The following is a 7,370-nucleotide window of genomic DNA, read 5'->3' as shown; positions in this document are numbered from 1 at the left end:
GTGCCACGGGGGTACCGGTCCTGCGGCGCTGTGTATTTAAAGCTGGCGGCGGAGGCAGCGAGGGGTCCCTGCAGTCAATTAGAAATAACGAGCGCTATCCGCCGGGCGATGCGGAAGCGCTTCTGTTGTGAAAACACTGGCAGCACGGCGCACGCTGATCTCAGCCAATCAGCGTGCGGCCAGTGTTTTCACAACAGAAGCGCTGCCGCATCGCCCGGCGGATAGCGCTCGTTATTTCTAATTGACTGCAGGGACCCCTCGCTGCCTCCGCCGCCAGCTTTAAATGCACAGCACCGCAGGACAGGTACCCCCCTCCCCCGGCACCGGACTGCGACGCAGGACAGGTACCCCCCCCTCCCCCGGCACCGGGGCGCCCCCACCCCGACTTGCCTGGGGCGCTCCGGTGCCTTGCACCGGCCCTGCCCCTAGTCCACAATACCATCTGGTAGGTGGAATTCTCTAGTTTTTAATTCCATTAAAATATAAGAAATCTATTTCTGGGAACTGGAGATATCTGCAGTCAAGCAAGCTGTCCTCCCACCAGAAAATTATGAATAATAAGCCACTCCACTATACACCCCTCCTCTGCGTATTAAACATCCTCTACCACCCTGGAAGTTATGTATCAGGGCCCCTTCATTCAGCCCAATGCCCCCTTCTCCCACCCCATTTCCCACCATCTGTGCAGTAAAGGGGTAATTAGTGGAAATTACTGATCCAGGCCCTACATGCTGAGCGGTTGATATAATACCCCCTACCACCTGTGGGACATCAAAGCTTCCCCCACCCCTACCGCTGGAGGATCGGTAGGTGCCCCAATACATTGCTGGGGCACTGCTGTTGATGCCCCTGTGTGTGTGTGTGTGTGTGTGTATATATATATATATAAATTATTGTTTATATACATTTGGTCTATCTATAATACTTTAACTGACCCGAGCTATACTGGGTCACCTAAGTGTCCATCTCCGTGCTTTGCTCCGCCCCTCTCTGGAAACCCCCTTCTGAAAATCCTGCGTTTGCCACTGCTCCTGGTGCCGATCTCAGATCTCCTGCTGCTGGAGCCCTCCTTGCTTTCTTCTGCTGCTGCTCCAGTCCCTTAAATCTCGCTGGCACTTCTCTGGATCTCTTAGGATGGTCCATTGCTTCTTTTTAACTTTAAAGCTACTGGTGAGTCACAACAATCCTTCCGGTGTGACCTCTTGCTCTCTCTGATCCTCCCCCTTTTACCTGTCCTGTCCTTAAGTATGAGTCTACTCCCATGGGGAGGTGCCTACTACCTGCTTCTCTCTTACCTTCCCCCCTTTTATCACCCCCTATCCTTTCACTTCTATTTCCCTGCCCCCATCCTAATACCAGCAAGACATTGGTAGCACTTCATGGCCTTGGGAGCCCAGACTAATAGTTTACGGTCTCTCTCGGCTAGTCGCCGCTCGCTCCTATTTAACAGAGAAGGAAAAGTACCAGTAGCAAGAGAGAGATTGCAGATTTTAGTTAAGGTTGGAATAAGCACGAAGATTGTTTCTAATGCGCGGTCCCGTGCCCATAAGATTAGAGCTGGAGATCATAGTTACATAGTAGATAAGGATGAATAAAGACTTGCGTCCATCGAGTTCAACCTGGGTTTTAATAGCTTATCCCTTGTAAAAGACAGTGTGAGTCATTTTTAAAGACAGATTATGGGGTAGATGTAGTAACCCCCCCTTAGCGCTTCTCAAATAACGGGTCCCGCTACTCCTGCATAACGAGGAGAAGCAGGCACCCGTTATTTGCTAATGTATTACCCCCCCCCCAAGCCGATAAGGAGAGCCGTTATGGCCAGCGTTAACGGCTCTCCTTATCGGCTCCCCCGGCGTCCCGCGCATGCTCAGTGCGCTTCCCCCCCCTGTCCGGCTCTAATGGGCATGCGCGAGATCTCGCAAAAACCGCGAGATCTCCTACGCAGCCCGAGCCAGAAGCAGGGCTAGCGTTGTCCCCACAGTGGGGGATAGGACAACGCTAGCCCTGAGCTGGCGAAGCGGTCGGGGTGAATTAACGCCTTGAAGGCTGTTAATACATCGCCCCGGCCGTTAATCCCTGGGGGGGATTGCAGGGGACAGCCCGCCGAGCGTAACTCGGCGGGCTGTCACTAGCGCACGTTACGTGTGCTAGTAACACATTAGCATAAACGTAATCCCCCCAGTTAACCAGCGTTAAGTGCATTTTTGCACTTAACGCTGCTTCGTACATCTGCCCCAATGTTACTTATTCGTACCCCTGGATGTTTTTATCCAATAGATGCTTGTGTGACAAAGCCCCTGGAGGGGTGACGTGCGATGGTGTACCTGGACTCTGGACTTGCCGACTTCAGATCTTCACGGCTTCTTCTCGGAAGAACCTGTGGCAGGGGATGGCCACAACCCAAGGAGAACCCCCAGAAGCGACACTACTACAATTTAGCAGTGACAAATATTTATTTAACGAAACACCTGTGCTAGTCACTGCGATGCATTTGTACACATATGCAGAAATCAATAAGAAAGAGGTGCAGCATGTAAACATTTACTTTAAGGCATTAGACACTCAATAATCACAAATACATTTAAAGAAAACCATATCAGAGAAAGCAATATTACGTCACTAAAAACACTGTACTGTACATGTGACACGGTAACACCAAATGTCCGCCAGGTGGCGCTTCACACCCTGTGGATGCTGAACTACAGTCTCTGCCTTAAGCAAAAGTCATTGACTCAGAAATGGTCCCGCGAAGGAGGATCCTCACGAATAAAGAGTTAGGCCCTATCTTAGTGTGCACACTAACTTATTAAAAAAAACGGACAAAGGTGAACAGTCCTCTCTCTCTCCAGAGGGACAGGCGAGCCCCCGTTCCCTGGGGTGGCTCCCTGTAGGGAATACAGCGAACAGGTTGTAGGGGTCAGTAGCCACAGGATGTTCTGGTACAACCACATTTATCAATGTCCTGCTCAATAGCAAACAGCTCAGTCCCTGGAGCAGGGGATAGTACCCGTGTTATTAGATAGGTGGCCTGGGTAAGGAGGGGCCTCTCCAGTGGCTCTCCTCACTGGTAACGGGGGGTAACTGGGGATTGCTGTGACAGTATAGCGTGGGTCAGACTGAGGCTAATGATGCTCTGTACTAAGGAGCAATCTGTGGGATTGACTTAATAGGGATAGTCTCTGGCGTGGTGCAGACCAATCGTTGGGGCATAGGGCACCCCGGTACCTTAAAAGCAGCTGCAGGTGCCGGCTCCGGCCGGAAGCGACTCCCGCTGTGCGGCTCCTGGCCTGGCTCCTCCTCCGGCGCTGGCAACCTCCTCTGGCAGCATTCTCCCTGGCTTCACAGCTGGCACCCTGCAGGGCCTCCCTCTTGCATTCTCTGTGTGGCCAGCACTGGCTGGACATCACTCCCCAGCGGTAGCTGTCTCTCCCTGCTCTGGGCGGCAGCTCCTTTGATCCCTGTCTCCTCTCTCTGTGCAGCTGTCAATCACTGCCATGTGCTGCGGCTGTGAGCGGCTCCTCTCTGGTCTCTCCCGGCTGCTGTATTACTCTCTCCTGCCCAGGTGCCAGAGGTCACTGTCAGCGGGTCCCGTCTCTCTGCTGCATGGGTCTTTTAGTCTGCACTCAGTCTCTCAGCTCCTGCACGTGCCAGACCTTTCTCTTCCTTCCAAGCTGCTGGGATCACCTCTGACCTCTCTCTTCCTGTCACACTCTGCTGATGCTCCTCACTAGAGTGCTCCCCCCTCAGGAATGCAGGTAGGGACAGATACAGCAGGGTCCTAGCTCCTGCTTTGGCTGTTTAACCCTTCCTGTCCTGGACAGTGGACAGGGGTCTTCTTAGGCAGCGTTCATAGTTGCCAAGTCAGCTTGAAACAAGCGGATTTGGGCTTGTTTTTTTCGTGAGTTGCTTATTTTTTTTGATGGTTGCTTGTTGCTTGTTTTTGGGCTTATAATTTTTTTTAGTAGCTTGTTTTGGGCTTGTTTTATTTTGGGCTTCTCTGTAATTCAGTTATTCAGCACAGAGATAAGGGACAAACACAGGTGAGAACTAGGCTTATAGAAATGGTAATGACTCCCATTATCTATGTTGCGGCTTGTGTGTAGTCAGTAGGGCTAATCTGATTTTAGCAATGATGCTTGTAGTAAGCTTGTTCTATCTTTTCTTAAGATGTCCACGCATGGTACAATTTATCCCGCTCACATCGCACAGCACAAAAAGTATGTGCTCACTAGATTGCATTGCAGCACATTCAAAACGCATGCGATCTAGTACAAAACGTACATCGCCTATCGCACCGTGTATGGTAAATATTTCTCAGTGTGTACAAAGGACAATGTTCACTTGGGATTTTTCTTTAGAGAAAAAAATGAAAGTAAAATATCTCATATTGGGGCAGATGTATGAAGGCGCGCTATGGGGGAGAAGGGGGAATCAGTGCATGTTAAGTGCACTGATCCCGCTTCTCCCCCATGTAAGAAGGAGCCTGTGTGCATAGGCCGATATGTAAGGTAAATGTATGAACGGTCCACAGCGCTGACTGTCCCGCCCCCTGCCGCTATCCGCTTCAACAGCTGCAAGGTGACGAAGCCCTATACCCAAAACAGTGACATCACTGTCCCTGCTGCTGGCTTCAGGCTGCGCTGGGATCTCACGTGAGTAGCGAGATCTCACGCATGCCCAGTACAGCCGGCCATGGGGAAGGAGTCAGCACGCAAGTTTGTGTTCGCCCGCTTCGGCAGACAAGATGTTAATACATCTTGTCGATGTCCCTTCCTGCTTTGCCTCATCAATGAGGCGAAGCAGGAAGTGTTATAGTATTCTTTAAAAGCCAGTTTTGTGCTGATAAAATATCATTGTAAAGACATTACATGTAGATTGTATAAATAATACGTAAAATATCTACCTATCTATAGTCAAATGTAAGTTGGGCTTGTTTTTGGACTTTTTAGGATTAGATTGGGCTTGTTTTGGGCTTGTTTTTTGGTCATCAGTTGCTTGTTTTACGTTTCAGAGTTGGCAACACTGGCAGCGTTGGCTGCCAATGTTTAGGACCTTTGGGGCACAGGGGCACACCAGAGGTACCCTGGAGTGGGGTACTACACTTGTCCAACCATATTTATTGTGTCCGCAGACACCACCTCTCCAGGAAGAGAGTTCCACAGTTTGACTGCTCTGACCGTAAATATTTTTTTTCTTTTGAGGGAACAAAATCTTCTTTCTTCTAATCTGGAGATCTATGCTGCATATAAAATCTCTGTGTTGGAGCGCCTCCCGGTGGCAGGGAATGGGGATCGCATACAATACATCACATGCTGGAGTACTGCAGGTAATGTATCACATGCGATATTGCCACTGGGGCGGCTCAAGGGGGATTGGATGCGATTTCTCAGAGAATCGCATAGTGTAAGGGGACCATTCGGGTCACACTTTGCTGTTACCAATCAGAATCCATGTTGATGGTGAAGCGTGAAAAAGTAAAAAAAAATGTAAAAAACCCCATAAAAAAAATCATGTTGACCTTTTCATGTGCTAAACTTGGTCATGTCGACCTTTTATATGTGTCGACTTTTTGGTGTTGAAAAACATTGACACCGTGAAAAGGTAGACATGGGCTTTAAAAAAAAAAAAATTGGCATCCGATGCCGATACTTATTTATTTAGCACCCTCTAGAACAGACATTTTCAACCGGTGCCTTGGGTCACGGCGACTCACCAGCGGAGTTTCACTTTGACAGGGGGGACGGGCAGGCGGCTCGGCATCATACTGGACGTTGTGTGTGGTCGCACGGCGCAGAGTGGCTGACCTGGACTATACAATGTCCGCCGTCCGGGAATGCTTCCCCACCCGCCCCCCTGTCAGTGTGCGTCCATGTGCGCACCGCCCGCCCGCTCACGGCTCCCCCGCTGTGCACTGTCCGGGACTCGAGAGACGTGCTGTGCTGCTATGCAATAATCATATATCCCGCTGGACCACTAGCCAATGGCGCTTGCGGTCCAGCAGCCAATCAACTGGTGGCTGCTGGACCGCGAGCGCTCATTGGCTAGTGGTCCAGCAGCGAGAGATATGAATATTACATAGCAGCACAGCACGTCTCTCTCCCGTACATAGCGGGGGAGCCGTGAGCGGTCGGGCGGTGCGCACATGGACGCACACTGACAGGGGGAGGGGTCGTCGGTGTGTCAGCACAGGCAGGAGGGGGGTTTGCACATGGACGCACACTGGGAGGAGGTGGGGGGGGGGTGAGGTGAGCGGGCCGGCTAACCATCGGCTGGCTAAGTATGGTGTACTCCCTCCCACCCCACTGCAGATACCCTCCCAACCTACTGCTCCAACCCTCCCTCCCTGCCGCACACTACTGGCGGTGCATTGAATTGCAAATAGCGGACGGGAGCCAGGAGTGGGCCACTGCACAGTTCTGTCCCCCTTGGCAATGAGCAAATTCAGTCCACCTTGGCATCGAGCATGAAGCCCCTGGCATTGAGCATGTAGGTAAGTGGCACTTATGTGTCAAATGTGTATGGTGTGTTATATAGTATGTCATGGGCATTACGGTGTTATATAGTATGTCATGGCTATTGCGGAGTGTTATATAGTATGTCATGGGCATCATGTGTGTGCTTATGTGTAATCGGAATTACAAAGTTCACTAAAATGTGCAATGGGCATTACGGTGTGTGGCATAACATGCAATGGCCATTATAGCATGTGGTATACTATATAATGGGTGTGCGGTGTGTTGGCATTATGTTGAAAAATTTGCTGCGCGCCTTCGCCGCGCACTGTCCATATTGTCCCTCGTTTGCAAGAAATTTGTTGAGTCCTGGCATAATGTGTAATGGCCATTGCGGTATATGGCATAGCTTGTAATTGGCATCACGATGTGTGGCATAACTTGTAATGGCCATTAATGTGTGTGATATAACATGTAACTGGCATTATGGTATGCAAAATCAAGAATGAAATTGAAGCAAAGGTTTAAAAAAATCAACATAAGGCGGGACTGGGGCGGGTCAGTGGGTGTGTCAAGGGGTGGGCCAATGTCCGGGAATCTCTCAACAAAAAGGTGGTAACCCTACTTACAAGTGCGCAATATTTATGGAATATCTGATTAAAAAATGTTGGTGTGCCTTGGCAATTTTGAAGTCTTGTCTGGTGTGCCGCGACCTGAAAAAGGTTGAAAATCACTGCTCTAGAAGATCATAGATTGTATCTGATTGGTTGCCCTAGCAACATTCCAACTATAAAACGCCCATTTTAGTAAATTTCCTCCATTGTATCCAAATTCAGATGCAAAATAGCATGAAATGTTTATTATCTGTCTATAGTGTGGTGGTAGTAATAATAATAATACGGGTCCTGTGAGAGATCC

General features: G+C 49.9%; 1 pseudogene across 1 annotated transcript in view; it reads left to right on the top strand.

The window, feature by feature from the left end:
- The first annotated feature begins 5,194 nt into the window (after positions 1-5,194).
- The window catches only part of LOC146073716 (aldo-keto reductase family 1 member C2-like), a 42,778-nt pseudogene continuing 40,602 nt past the window's right edge, over positions 5,195-7,370 (top strand). Inside the window, exon 1 of the transcript XR_014473299.1 lies at positions 5,195-5,326. The product of XR_014473299.1 is annotated as an aldo-keto reductase family 1 member C2-like (transcript). The remainder of the gene's footprint in view (positions 5,327-7,370) is intronic.

Source organism: Crinia signifera, chromosome 4, assembly GCF_055691185.1.
Source record: "Crinia signifera chromosome 4, ASM5569118v1, whole genome shotgun sequence".
Lineage (NCBI taxonomy): Eukaryota > Metazoa > Chordata > Amphibia > Anura > Myobatrachidae > Crinia > Crinia signifera.
The sequence above is the reverse complement of the archived record's forward strand: the minus strand, read 5'-3'. Positions and strand labels throughout refer to the sequence as shown.